This window comes from Rattus norvegicus, chromosome X, assembly GCF_021556685.1.
Source record: "Rattus norvegicus strain SHRSP/BbbUtx chromosome X, alternate assembly SHRSP_T2T, whole genome shotgun sequence".
Classification (NCBI taxonomy): Eukaryota; Metazoa; Chordata; class Mammalia; order Rodentia; family Muridae; genus Rattus; species Rattus norvegicus.
In genome coordinates this window covers 13,579,187-13,592,814 of record NC_141554.1, presented here as the reverse complement: position 1 = coordinate 13,592,814, position 13,628 = coordinate 13,579,187, and the positions used below count along the sequence as shown (strand labels likewise).

General features: G+C 43.0%; 1 long non-coding RNA gene across 1 annotated transcript; it reads left to right on the top strand.

The window, feature by feature from the left end:
* The first annotated feature begins 7,348 nt into the window (after positions 1 to 7,348).
* LOC147998143 (uncharacterized) lies at positions 7,349 to 13,396 on the top strand. Its single transcript, XR_015646467.1, has 2 exons — positions 7,349 to 7,615; positions 11,818 to 13,396. It is a non-coding gene; the product is annotated as an uncharacterized LOC147998143 (long non-coding RNA).
* Positions 13,397 to 13,628: the final 232 nt, after the last annotated feature.

Below are 13,628 nucleotides of genomic sequence, written 5' to 3'. Positions count from 1 at the left end.
CCTCTCCTTAGTCTGGATAAGGGTTTATCTATCTTATTGATTTTCTCAAAGAACCAACTTTTGTTTCTCTTGATTCTTTCTATGGTACTTTTTGTTTCTACTTGGTTGATTTCACCTCTGAGTTTGATTATTTCCTGCCTTCTACTTCTCCTGGGTGTATTTGCTTCTTTTTGTTCTAGAGCTTTTAGGTATGCTCTCAAGCTGGGGACATATGCTCTTTCCTGTTTCTTTCTGCATGCACTCAGCGCTATATGTTTTCCTCTTAGCACAGCTTTCATTGTGTCCCATAAGTTTGGGTATGTTGTACCTTCATTTTCATTAAATTCTAAAAAGTCTTTAATTTCTTTCTTTATTTCTTCCTTGACCAGGTTATCATCGAGTAGAGCATTGTTCAATTTCCAAATATATGTGGGCATTCTTCCCTTATTGTTATTGAAGACCAGTTTTAGGCCGTGATGGTCTGATAGCACGCATGGGATTATTTCTATCTTTCTGTACCTGTTGAAGCCCGTTTTTTGACCAATTATATGGTCAAATTTGGAGAAAGTACCATGAGGAGCTAAGAAGAAGGTATATCCTTTTGCTTTAGGATAGAATGTTCTATAAATATCTGTTAAGTCCATTTGGCTCATGACTTCTCTTAGTCTGTCTACGTCTCTTGTTAATTTCTGTTTCCATGATCTGTCCATTGATGAGAGTGGGGTGTTGAAATCTCCTACTATTATTGTGTGAGGTGCAATGTGTGTTTTGAGCTTCCGTAAGGTTTCTTTTACGTATGAAGGTGCCACTGTATGTGGGGCATAGTTATTTAGGATTGAGAGTTCATCTTGGTGGATTTTTCCTTTGATGCATATGAATTGTCTGATGACTTTTACTTGAAAATTGATTTTATTTGATATTAGAATGGCTACTCCAGCTTGCTTCTTCCAACCATTTGCTTGGAAAGTTGTTTTCCAGCCTTTCACTCTGAGGTAGTGTCTGTCTTTTTCTCTGAGGTGTGTTTCCTGTAGGCAGCAGAATGCAGGGTCCTCGTTGCATATCCAGTTTGTTAATCTATGTCTTTTTATTGGGAGTTGAGGCCATTGATGTTGAGAGATATTAAGGAATAGTGATTATTGCTTCCTGTTATATTCATATTTGTATATGAGGTTATGTTTGTGTGCTTTTCTTCTCTTTGTTTTGTTGCCAAGACGATTAGTTTCTTGCTTCTTCTAGGGTATAGCTTGCCTCCTTATGTTGGGCTTTACCATTTATTATCCTTTGTAGTGCTGGATTTGTAGAAAGATATTGTGTAAATTTTGTTTTGTCATGGAATATCTTGGTTTCTCCATCTATGTTAATTGAGAATTTTGCAGGATACAGTAACCTGGGCTGGCATTTGTGTTCTCTTAGGGGCTGTATGACATCAGTCCAGGATCTTCTGGCCTTCATAGTTTCTGGCGAACAGTCTGGTGTGATTCTGATACGTCTGCCTTTATATGTTACTTGACCTTTTTCCCTTACTACATTTAATATTCTTTCTTTATTTTGTGCGTTTGGTGTTTTGACTATTATGTGACAGGAGGTGTTTCTTTTCTGGTCCAATCTATTTGGAGTTCTGTAGGCTTCTTTTATGCCTATGGGTATCTCTTTTTTTAGGTTAGGGAAGTTTTCTTCTATGATTTTGTTGAAGATATTTACTGGTCCTTTGAGTTGGGCGTCTTCACTCTCTTCTATACCTATTATCCTTAGGTTTGATCTTTTCATTGAGTCCTGGATTTCCTGTATGTTTTGGACCAGTAGCTTTTTCTGCTTTACATTATCTTTGACAGTTGAGTCAATGTGTTCTATGGAATCTTCTGCTCCTGAGATTCTCTCTTCCATCTCTTGTATTCTGTTGGTGAAGCTTGTATCTACAGCTCCTTGTCTCTTCTTTTGGTTTTCTATATCCAGGGTTGTTTCCATGTGTTCTTTCTTGATTGCTTCTATTTCCATTTTTAATTCCTTCAACTGTTTGATTGTGTTTTCCTGGAATTCTTTCAGGGATTTTTGTGTCTCCTCTCTATGGGCTTCTACTTGTTTATTTATGTTTTCCTGGAATTCTTTCAGGAATTTTTGCCATTCCTTTCTTTAGGCTTCTACTTGTTTATTAATGTTTTCCTGTGTTTCTCTAAGGGAGTTCTTCCCGTCTTTTTTGAAATCCTCCAGCATCATGATCAAATATGATTTTGAAACTAGATCTTGCCTTTCTGGTGTGTTTGGATATTCCATGTTTGTTTTGATGGGAGAATTGGGCTCCGATGATGACATTTAGACTTAGTTTCTGTTGCTTGGGTCCCTGCGCTTGCCTCTCGCCATCAGATTATCTCTAGTGTTAGTGTGTTCTGCTATTTCTGACAGTGGCTAGACTGTCCTATAAGCCTGTGTGTCAGGAGTGCTGTAGACCTGTTTTCCTGTTTTCTTTCAGCCAGTTCTGGGGACAGAGTGTTCTGCTTTCGGGCGTGTAGTTTTTCTTATCTACAGGTCTTCAGCTATTCCTGTGGGCCTGTGTTTTGAGTTCACCAGGCAGGTCACTTGCAGCAGAAAATTGGTCTTACCTGTGGTCCCGAGGCTCAAGTTCCCTTGTGGGGTGTTGCCCACGAGCTCTCTGTGTCGGCAGTAACCAGGAAGATCTGTGCCGCCCTTTCCGGGAGCTTCAGTGCACCAGGGTTCCAGATGGTGTTTGGTGTTTTCCTCTGGCTTCAGAGATGTGTGCAGAGTGCCGTCTCTTCTGGTTTCCCAGGCATGTCTGCCTCTCTGAAGATTTAGCTCTCCCTCCCATGGGATTTGGGTGCAGAGAACTGTTTATCTGGTCTGTTCCTTCGGGTTCCGGCGGTGTCTCAGGCGCAGGGGTCCTGCTGCTCCTGGGCCCTCCCCCACGGGAACCTAGAGGCCAGATACAGTTTCCTCTTGGGCCAGGGATGTGGGCATGGGTGGGCAGTGTTGGTGGTCTCTTCCGCTCTGCAGCCTCAGGAGTGCCCACCTGACCAGGCGGTGAGGTCTCTCTCCCACGGGGTCTGGGAGCAGAGAGCTGCTGCGGGCCAGAATCCGCGGGTGTGGGACTCCCGGTAAACACAGGAAGTGCCCGGCAGAGCACTGTTTAATGTGTGTTTTCTGTCGTTTTTGTTGTTATTGAAGACCAGCCTTAGTGTGTAGTTATCTGATAGTATGCCTGGGATTATTTCTGTCTTCCTGTATCTGTTGAGGCCTGTTTTGTGACTGATTATATGGTCAATTTTGGAGAAAGGACCATGAGGTGCTGAGAAGAAGGTTTATTTTTTATTTTTTGGATGAAATGTTCTATAAATATCTATTAAATCCATTTGATTCATGACTCCTGTCAGTTTCTCTATGTCTCTGTTTTAGTTTCTGTTTCCATGATCTCTCCATTGATAAGAGTGTGGTGTTGAAATCTTCCACTATTATTGTGTGACATACAATGTGTGCTTTGAACTTTTAATATGGATTCTTTTATGAATGTAGGTGCCCTTGCATTTTGAGTAGATATTTAGGATGGAGAGTTCATCTTTGTTGATTGTTCCTTTGAAGAATATGAATTATTCTTCCTTATCTTTTGATAACTTTTCATTGAAAGTTGATTTTATTCGAATTTAGAATGGCTACTCCAGCTTTTTTCTTCAGAGCATTTGCATGGAAAATTGTTTTCTGTCTTTTTATTCTGAGGAAGTATCTGTCTTTGTCACTGTGGTGCATTTCCTGTATGAAGAAAAATGCTGGATCCTCTTTTCATTTTCAGTCTGTTAGTCTATGTCTTTGTATTGGGGAATTCAGTCCATTGATGTTAAGAGATATTAAAGAATAGTGATTGTTGTTTCCCATTATTTTGTTGTTAGAGGTAGAATTATGTTTGTGTGTCTCTCTTCTCTTGGTTTCTTTGCAAAGAGATCACTTTCTTACTCTTTTTAGTATGCAATTTCCTCCCTGTATTGGGGGTTTCCATCTATTATTCTTTGTAGCGTGGGATTTGTAGAAAGATACTGTGTAAATTTGGTTTTGTCATGGTATATCTTGGTTTTTCCATTTATGATAATTGAGAGTTTTGCAAGATATACTAGCCTGGGCTAGCATTTGTGTTCTCTTAGGATCTGTATGACATCTGCCTAGGATCTTCTGGCTTTCATAGCCTCTGGTGAGAAATCTGGTCTAACTGTGATAGGTCTGCCTGTATATTTTACTTGACCTTTTTCCTTTACTGCTTTTAATATTCTTTCTTTCTTTTGTGCATTTGTTTTTCCTTTACTGCTTTTAATATTCTTTCTTTTGTGCATTTGGTATTTTGACTATTATGTCACAGGAAGAATTTCTTTTCTGGTTCAATCTATTTGGAGTTCTGTAGGCTTCTTGTATGTTTATGTGCATTTCTTTAGGTTAGGGAAGTTTTTCTCTATAGTTTCATTGAAGATGTTTTCTGGCCCTTTAATTTGGGAGTCTCCATTCTCTTCTCTACCTATTGTCCTTAGGTTTGATCTTCTCATTGTATCTTGGATTTTCTGTGTTAGGGGCTTTTCCAATTTTTCATTAACCCTGATGGTTGTGTCAATGTTTTCTATGGTGTCATCTGCCCCTGAGATTCTCTCTTCTGTCTTGTATTCTGTTGCTAATGCTTGAGTCTATGACTGCTGATCTCTTTCCTAGGTTTTCTATCACCAGGGTTGTCTCCTTTTTTTCCTTTCTTTATTGTTTCTATTTCCATTTTTAAATCCTGGATGATTTTGTTCAATTCTTTCACCCATTTGTGTTTTCTTGTAATTCTTTAAGGGATTTTTGTGTTTCCTCTTCTACTTGTTTACCTGTGTTGTCCTTTATTTTTTGAAGGGAGCTATTTATGTCCTTAATGTCCTCTATCATCATCATCAATTGTTATTTTAAATTTAAAATTTGATTTTACAGTGTGTTTGGATATCCGGTATTTGTTTTGGTGGGAGAGCTGTGCTCTGATGATGCCAAGTAGTCTTGGTTTCTTTTGCTTAGGTGCCTGTGCTTGCCTCTTTCAATCAGGTTGTCTCTGGTGTTAGCTTGTATTGTTGCTGACAGTGGCTTGATCCTCCTGTAAGCCTGTGACAACACTCCTGTAGACCTGTTTTCTTTGAGTCAGATCTGGGAACAGAGAGTGGCTCCTAGATTTGTGTGTCCTAAATCCTCTGAGTGCTCCAAGGTCCTAGGGGGTACTAGGCGGGTTTTTCTTAAGTCGGGTATATGGGTAGAAGTAGTTGTCTCCTCTTAGCTCTCAGAATTGTCTGCTCTTCTGTGAGACCAGCTCTCTTCCTCATAGGATTTGGGTACATCAAGCTATTGCACAGGTTCAGTTTAGTTCTGGGTGCAGGATGAAACCAGAAGTTTCCTGCCCTTGACTCTTCTTATATTCCTGTATCCAAATGGCATTAGGCAGGTTCCTCTTGGGTCAGGAATATGAGCAGAAGAGAGGTGGTCTCCTGTGAGCTCTCAGGATTGTCTGCACTTCTGAGAGTCCAGATCTCTTCCACATGGAATTTGTTTACAGAGTGCTATGGGAGCAATTCAGCTCAGTGCCTAATTCTAACTTTCAAATGACTTTTGTTCCTATGTAGCTTAATTTAGCTTTCCTAACCATAGTGGGTAGTGCTGTTATGTTTGGCCTAAAGATGCTTCTGCATATATTATGTCTAAAGTGGTCTCGACATAGTAGACTGTAACCAAATTATAACCCTGTTACTTTTGAACAAGAAGTAAACATGGTCTATTTGACTCATTGGCCATTTGCAAATAGTCGGTTGTTTAGAGCACACTCACAAAGACAGACAAAAACCAAAACCAATTATCTGCTCTCTATCTCATAGCAGTGTTCTTCTCATTACTTTGCTTTCTTTGACTACAAATATAGTTTGTACATGTGGTTATATGTGCACATGAATCAAATGTCCTAGTTCAATGGGCCGCCCTTTTGTAATCATCCTTGATTAGTTAAACCTAATAGAACCTACTATGTCTAAAATTTTATTCAGTAAAACCTTTGTCATCTCTACTTTACAGACAAGGAAATGCAAGACAGACCTAGTCAAGGTCAAACCATTAGTGTCTAGTCTCAAGAATACTGCTGGATTTTTTTCAAGTAGAGTATATCAGATATCATTTGTGAACTAATCTTATATTTTCTCTGAATAAGATTCTGCTGATAGAAGTATACTTTCACATAATCAATTTGTCTAATGTTCAGTTGGCATTGAAAATCCTTAGGATCAATGAATCATATTATTATCTAAATTGCTCTTTAAAGGAACACAGTGAGCCTGGTATATTACCAGTATTTATCAGTCAATAAAGAAAGAATTGGAGAGAATAAGTGACTTAAGGAGGGACCATCTCATTTTTTTTTATTAACTTGAGTATTTCTTATATACATTTCGAGTGTTATTCCCTTTCCCAGTTTCCGGGCAAACATCCCCCTCCCCCCTCCCCTTCCTTATGGGTGTTCCCCTCCCAACCCTCCCCCCATTGCCGCCCTCCCCCCAACAGTCTAGTTCACTGGGGGGTCAGTCTTAGCAGGACCCAGGGCTTCCCCTTCCACTGGTGCTCTTACTAGGATATTCATTGCTACCTATGAGGTCAGAGTCCAGGGTCAGTCCATGTATAGTCTTTAGGTAGTGGCTTAGTCCTTGGAAGCTCTGGTTGTTTGGCATTGTTGTACATATCGGGTCTCGAGCCCCTTCAAGCTCTTCCAGTTCTTTCTCTGATTCCTTCAACGGGGGTCCTATTCTCAGTTCAGTGGTTTGCTGCTGGCATTCGCCTCTGTATTTGCTGTATTCTGGCTGTGTCTCCAGGAGCGATCTACATCCGGCTCCTGTCAGTCTGCACTTCTTTGCTTCATCCATCTTGTCTAATTGGGTGGCTGTATATGTATGGGCCACATGTGGGGCAGGCTCTGAATGGGTGTTACTTCAGTCTCTGTTTTAATCTTTGCCTCTCTATGAAAGGAAAATTATACAGATTTAAGGTTTAAAAATATGAAGTTAAAAGAGTATGTTTCAAAATTCACAACCTCAGGACTAAACACTGTGAAAAGCAAGTCCAGGCAGCCCTGCCCTGCCGCTAGAACTAACAGATCATAAAAGGAAAGGAATGCAGAACAGACCAGGAGTACCGGATCTGACTCACAGGCCACCTGGCAGGAAGAGATAAGCCCCCAGCCCCCGACATCCAGGATGCCCCAAACCTGCCAATGTGTGTAGCTATACCTTATTACCTCATCATGTGAAATAGCCAATCATATGTGAACATGTCTATGTGCCTCGTTTGAATCCACCAATCCCCGTAACTATGCATCTGCTTCTGTACGCCCGCTTCTGCTTCCCCAATCCCTGTAAAAGCCCCATGCTGGAGCTGCTGGGCACGCAAGTCCTCTGAAGAGACTGTGTGCCCACAGGTACCTGTGTTTTCCAATAAACCCTCTTGCTGATTGCATCCGAGTGGACTCGGCTCAGTCATTGGGTGCTTGGGACTCCTCCTGAGGGAAAGGTCCTCTCCAGGGGTCTTTCATTATGGGGGCTTGCCCGGGATTTGGAGACCCTCCGCCCAGAGATCACCGACCACCCACCGGGAGGTAAGCCGGCCGGCGTTTGTCTTGTCTGTTGTGTGTTGTCCTGTGAATGATCGATCAATAGGCTCAGATCTGCGGACTATCTGGGCGGGCCAGAGAAGGAGCTGACGAGCTCGGACTTCTCCCCCGCAGCCCTGGAAGACGTTCCAAGGGTGGTTGGAGGAGAGGGAAACCCGGATCCGTGGCACCTCCGTCCGTTTTTGGAGGGATCCGCACCCTTGATGACTCCCTCTGAATTTTATTGGAGTAGAGGATCCAAGACCCTCACTGACTCCGTCTGAATTTTTGGTTTCAGTTTGGTACCGAAGCCGTGCGGTGTGTCTGTTTGTTACTTGTTTGACTGTTGGAATTGTTTGTCTTCTTTGTGACCTGACTGTGGTTTTCTGGACGTGTTGGTGTCTGTTAGTGTCTTTTTGACTTTTGTTTCGTGTTTGAATTTGGACTGATGACTGTGTTTAAAATCTTGGACCGACGACTGTGTTTGAAATCATGAAACTGTTTGCTTTGTTCGTCGAAGAGTTCTACTTGGTCCCCTTAACGCTTAGTGAGTAAGAAACTTAATTTTGTGGGCCCCGCTCTAGTGGCGGTGTGTTGGTTGATAGCCAAAGTTAATTTTTTAAACATAGTGTTTTGGGGGTTGGGGATTTAGCTCAGTGGTAGAGCTCTTGCCTAGCAAGCACAAGGCCCTGGGTTCGGTCCCCAGCTCTAAAAAAAGGAAAGAAAAACAAAACAAAAACATAGTGTTTTATCTGTGCTTGTGCTCACAGCCAGCTGTGATGAACTGGGAAAGATTTAAATTTTCCTTGGGAGTAAGGAATCTTAAAGGCGGAGCTTCAGCCGGTATGGCACTTAGTGCGTAGCTGCCTAAAAGATCAGAAATGCTGTCAACAGGCTATAAAAAAAGGGACAGGCTGTGTTAGAAATGCTACAGGAAGAAAGATCTAAAAAGGCTGAGAGTAAGGTGGGGGAGGACTCTAAGGAAAACAAGAACAAGAAAAGAATTTCTGCTTTTAGTGGCCAGACCTTCAACTCTTGCTCACAGAAGGAGAGCGCTCATTAAGAGAAGTTCTTTAAGGAAGCCTGCCTTATCTGCTGTCCTTATTCCAAGGGAGGAGTCAGTCTCCAACATTAAATTACTTTTCTCGCTGATCATCATTAACATGGAGTATGCCTTTGGTCCTATCCCCACAGCAGCCAGTTCCTGCCCCTATGGTTAAAATGCCCCAGGTTGGGGGACAAAAAGAGCCCCTAAAATAGTTTCAAAGAATCTACAACTAGCTGTAAAGAACTTTGTTTTGTTTTGCCAGTCAAAATTTAGAATTCAGGCTTTGGCGGTGGCCAAGGTCAGAATTAATGTTGTCTTTTCCATGGGCCTTTAAACCCAGTGAGACAGTTTGGTAAAGGGCTGCTACTGAGGTCCTGATAGCCCCAGGTGAACTGGTTACAATTCTTTTGTCATCTGCTTAGTATCTAGCACCCAGGTTCTAACCATCTCTCCATCCTGTTGTTATTAGTTGTTACTAGAAGCCTAGTGTCATTTGGAGGCTGGTTCTCTTGAGAGGCAAAGCCACTGCTGGCACTAAAGGGAGGTACTCCTTAAGCGAAAATCTAAGTCCAGAGAGACAGCAGGTAACAGATAGGTGGCCCCTCTGCTCACTTTTCTGTTTCACAGACACAAGGCCTTTTTGTCCCAAGAAAGCCTCCTGGCTTAGCTGTGTGACTAAATGCTGTTTGCCCTCTTCAGTAGACCTCTATTCTCAAGATTCTCTTGTTTTCTCACCATCCCATTTGAGATGCTTGTTAGTAGCTGTTACAGGTCTTCTTTACCACTGAGGAAAGACAGAATCCTACTAGAGGCCAGAAAGAATGTTCCTGACATGGAAGGAAGGCTCCTGACTGTTGACTTCAATACTCCTGAAGGTAGGGAGTGCTCCAGGTCTGCCCCCAGGCTCCAAGGGTGGGTCTCCTAGGGGCTGGAAAATGCCCCACCAATCTGGCTAAGATAAGGAAAGGGTATGAAGAGAAAGTTACAGAAATTTGAAGGGTTAAGCTAAGTTGCTGAGAGTTAGTATAAGTTACAGAGAAAGTAAGGTTAAACAAAGAGAAAGAGAAAGAGAAAAGAAGGTAAAAAGAGCAGAAAGCTAGGGAAGAAAAGAGTCAAAAAGAAGAGGAAGTTAGAGAGCTAAAGAGAGATAAAAGACGAGAGAGGAACATATACTGGCCACAGTAGTTAGGGAACCTAGGAAGATAGTACCTGGCAACAGAAGAGAATTCCTGGCTAAAGATCAGTGTGCCTAATGCAAAGAAAAAGGACACTGGGTCAGGGACTGCCCAAGAAAGAACAAGAGGGGCCACTGGAGAGCTTTGTGGTCCTAGAGTGCTGGCCATGTACAGAGATAGAAGGGAAGTGTGGATACAGGGACCCAATGCTCTGTGCTCCTATGCCCCCCAGTGGGCCAATATCCAAAGACCTTGAGTACAAGGGGGCTACTGGCAACGAACAATACTTATGGACTGCCCGAAGAACAGTGGACCTTGACGTGGGCCGGGTAACCCACTAGTTCATAGTCATCCCTGACTGCCCCCATCCCTTGCTCATGAGAAAATTGCTCCCCAAAATGGCTTGTGTGGGCTGAAATGGCTGGATGAGGCCATGTGTATGCATATCTACAGACTGTGTATGTGGAGCTTAAGACCTGTCTCAGTGCACCAGTACCTGATACTGGGAGATGAATGGCTTAGCGCTGTTCTGCTTGGAACATATCACTCCTGCCAGCCGGGCACTAACAATTATCACCCAATCCAGGACTTAAACTGTGATAGAGTGGCTAATGTTTGCCTTTGAATAGAGTGTCCCAAAAGATGGGACCACTGGTCAGCCATGGACTAGATTCTCCACCGGTTGGGGACAATCTGGTCACCTTGCTGCCCAGTCCGGACCTGGAGCCACCACAGCACGAGTGTCAAGTACTGGCAGAAGCCCATGGGTGGAGGAAAGACCTCTGCGACTGGCTGATTGACCGCTGCTGAAAGCCGAGGACCTTGTCACAGACGGGAACAGTTCTCTTCATGAATGAAGGTCAGAGATAAGTGGGTGCTGCCATGGTGGACAAAACGATGTCATCTGGGATGGCTGAACTTCTACCTCCCCATCACATCAGCACTGCAGATGCCTTTGCCATCTCTTGGATGCCCTGGTGAAGCCAACAACTGTGAGTACTATTCGTTGCCCAGGAAAACAGGAGGGAAGAGATTCAGTGACATGGGGCAGTGACAAAGCAGATAAAGTGGCTCGGGAAATGGCTATGCAGGAGCCTATCCTGGTTACAGGCCTGCAAGAGACAGCCACTGGGAACTGGGATTGGACTAAGGGATGGCCTCACTTAGAATGTACAACAGAAGAAAAGGCCCAAATTGTTTAAACAAACAAACAAAAAAAAAAAAGACAATGACACACTTGAGGGGAAAGCTATACTCCCCAGAGAACAAAGAAAAGACTCACTTTGCCAAATACAGAAATGGACTCATTTAGGAGATAAAAAGTTTGTCCAAGTAGTTAAGTGTATGTAATAGACTTTAAGATTTTAGCCAGAGAGGCAGTAGAAAGTATAAGGTATGTCAATAAGTGAATGCTTAGCAAGCAAACAGGGCAAAGAGACCTAGAGAGTTTAGTGAAAAGTCAAAGTGAACTTCACTGAGATAAAACCAGAAAAATATAATCACAAGTATCTCCTAGTGCTTGTAAGTACTTTTTCAGGAATAGATAGAAGCTTTCCTCACCAAATGAGAGACGGCCTCTGCAATCATCAAGAAGATACTGGAAGAAATCTTCCCCCGATTTGGAATGCCCAAGGTAATCTGGTCAGACAACGGCCCTACTTTCGTTGCCAAGGTAAGCCAGGGTGTGGCCAAGTATTTAGAGGTCGATTGGAAATTACATTGTATTTACAGACCTCAAAGTTCAGGACAGGTAGAGTAAATAAATAGAACTCTAAAAGAGACCCTGACCAAATTGACCATGGAGACTGGCACAGACTGGGTGATACTCCTTCCTTCTTGCTCTCTTCAGAGCAAGAAATACCCCTTCCAGATTCAGCCTTACCCCTTTGAGATCTTAAATGGGGCCTCAGCCCCCCTGACTGTATTAGATGATGTTACTGAACCAACATGTCATAGTGCCATAGTAATAATGATTTGTGTGCCAGGCTAAAAGACCTACAGGTGATACAGAAAGAAATCTGCTCACAGCTGACAGCAGCCTATGCCCCGGAGACCCCTGAGTTCCAGGTCGGAGACTGCAGCTACACTGAGCCCAGACATTCGAGCCTCGCTGGAAAGGACTGTACCTGGTGCTGCTGACCACCCTGACAGCTGTCAATTCTCAGCCCTCACCAGCCGTGTACTAGCTGTTGGGGCTGAGAGCTGGGACCTAGAGGGAAATTCAGTCATGTTTGTCCTGGGTTCTATCAAGATAGGTGTGGGATAGGCTTGATTTCCATTACAAATGATGTAACATTGCATATGTTAGTACTCCTAACACTTCTTGGGACTGTGCCTCAGGGATCACAATCTGTATAAGTTTAGAAGTTCTAAAAGCTAGTCATGACCTTGGTGTGTAGGTTTAGATAGTGTCCAGATTGGAATCCTGATGCTAAAGACTTAGTAAGACACAAAAAAAGGAGTTGAGAATTACTTAGGGCTAAGGCTATCTAGGTGCTGCAAGGGCAGCACAAGGACATCTGCTGTTGCAATGCAAGGCTTATAGAGAATTCAGAACTGCCATTCAGGAGTAATTAAAGACTCCATGAATAAACTTAGAGAAAGGTTAGACAAAAGGCAGACAGAGAAGCCCATCAGGGATGGTTCGAGAGCTGGTTTAGTAGATCTCCTTGGATGACTACTCTGGTATTTTCACTTATGGGACCCTTCTTAGTTTTGCTTCTGCTTCTGATTATAGGTCCATGTGTGTTAGAGAAACTAGTTAATAGGTTTGCCTCCTACAGAAGATAGAGATGCTCAACAAGGTTGGTTTGAGTCTTGGTTCACTCGGTCTTCCTGGATGACTACCCTACTTTATGCTATATAGCTGGGCCATTACTAGTAATTTTCTTGGTTTTAGTTTTTGGACCCTGCATGACAAACAGGTTAATTGCTTTTGTTAAAAATCGAGTGGGTGCTGTGAGATTGACGGTTCTGAGACAACAGTACCAGTCAGTTAGGACAACTGATGAGACCAAATACAAGACTTGATAACAAAATTCTAAGATTAGAATTACTTAGTAGAAGAAGAGGGGAATGAACAGAAAATTATACAGATTTAAGGTTTAAAAATATGATGTTAAAAGAATACGTTTCAAAATTCAGACTCAGGGCTAAACACTGTGAAAAGCAAGTCCAGGCAGCCCTGCCCTGCCGCTAGAACTAACAAACCATAAAAGGAAAGGAATGCAGAAAAGACCAGAGTACTGGATCTGACTCACAGGCCACCTGGCAGGAAGAGATAAGCACCCAGCCCCTGACATCCAGGACGCCCCAAACCTGCCAATGTGTGTAGCTATACCTTATTACCTCATCATGTGAAATAGCCAATCATATGTGAACATGTCTATGTGCCTCGTTTGAATCCACCAATCCCCGTAACTATGCATCTGTTCTCTACGCCCGCTTCTGCTTCCCCAATCCCTATGAAAGCCCCTGCTGGAGCTGCTGGGCACGCAAGTCCTCTGAAGATACTGTGTGCCCGCAGGTACCTGTGTTTTCCAATAAACCCTCATGCTGATTGCATCCGAGTGGACTCGGCTCGGTCATTGGGCGCTTGGGACTCCTCCTGAGGGAAAGGTCCTCTCCGGGGGTCTTTCATTTATTCCCTGCCACGGGTATTCTTGTTCCCCTTTTTTTTATTATTAACTTGAGTATTTCTTATATACATTTCAAGTGTTATTCCCTTTCCCGGTTTCCGGGCAAACATCAGCCTCCCCCCTCCCCTTCCTTATGGGTATTCCCCTCCCAACCCTCC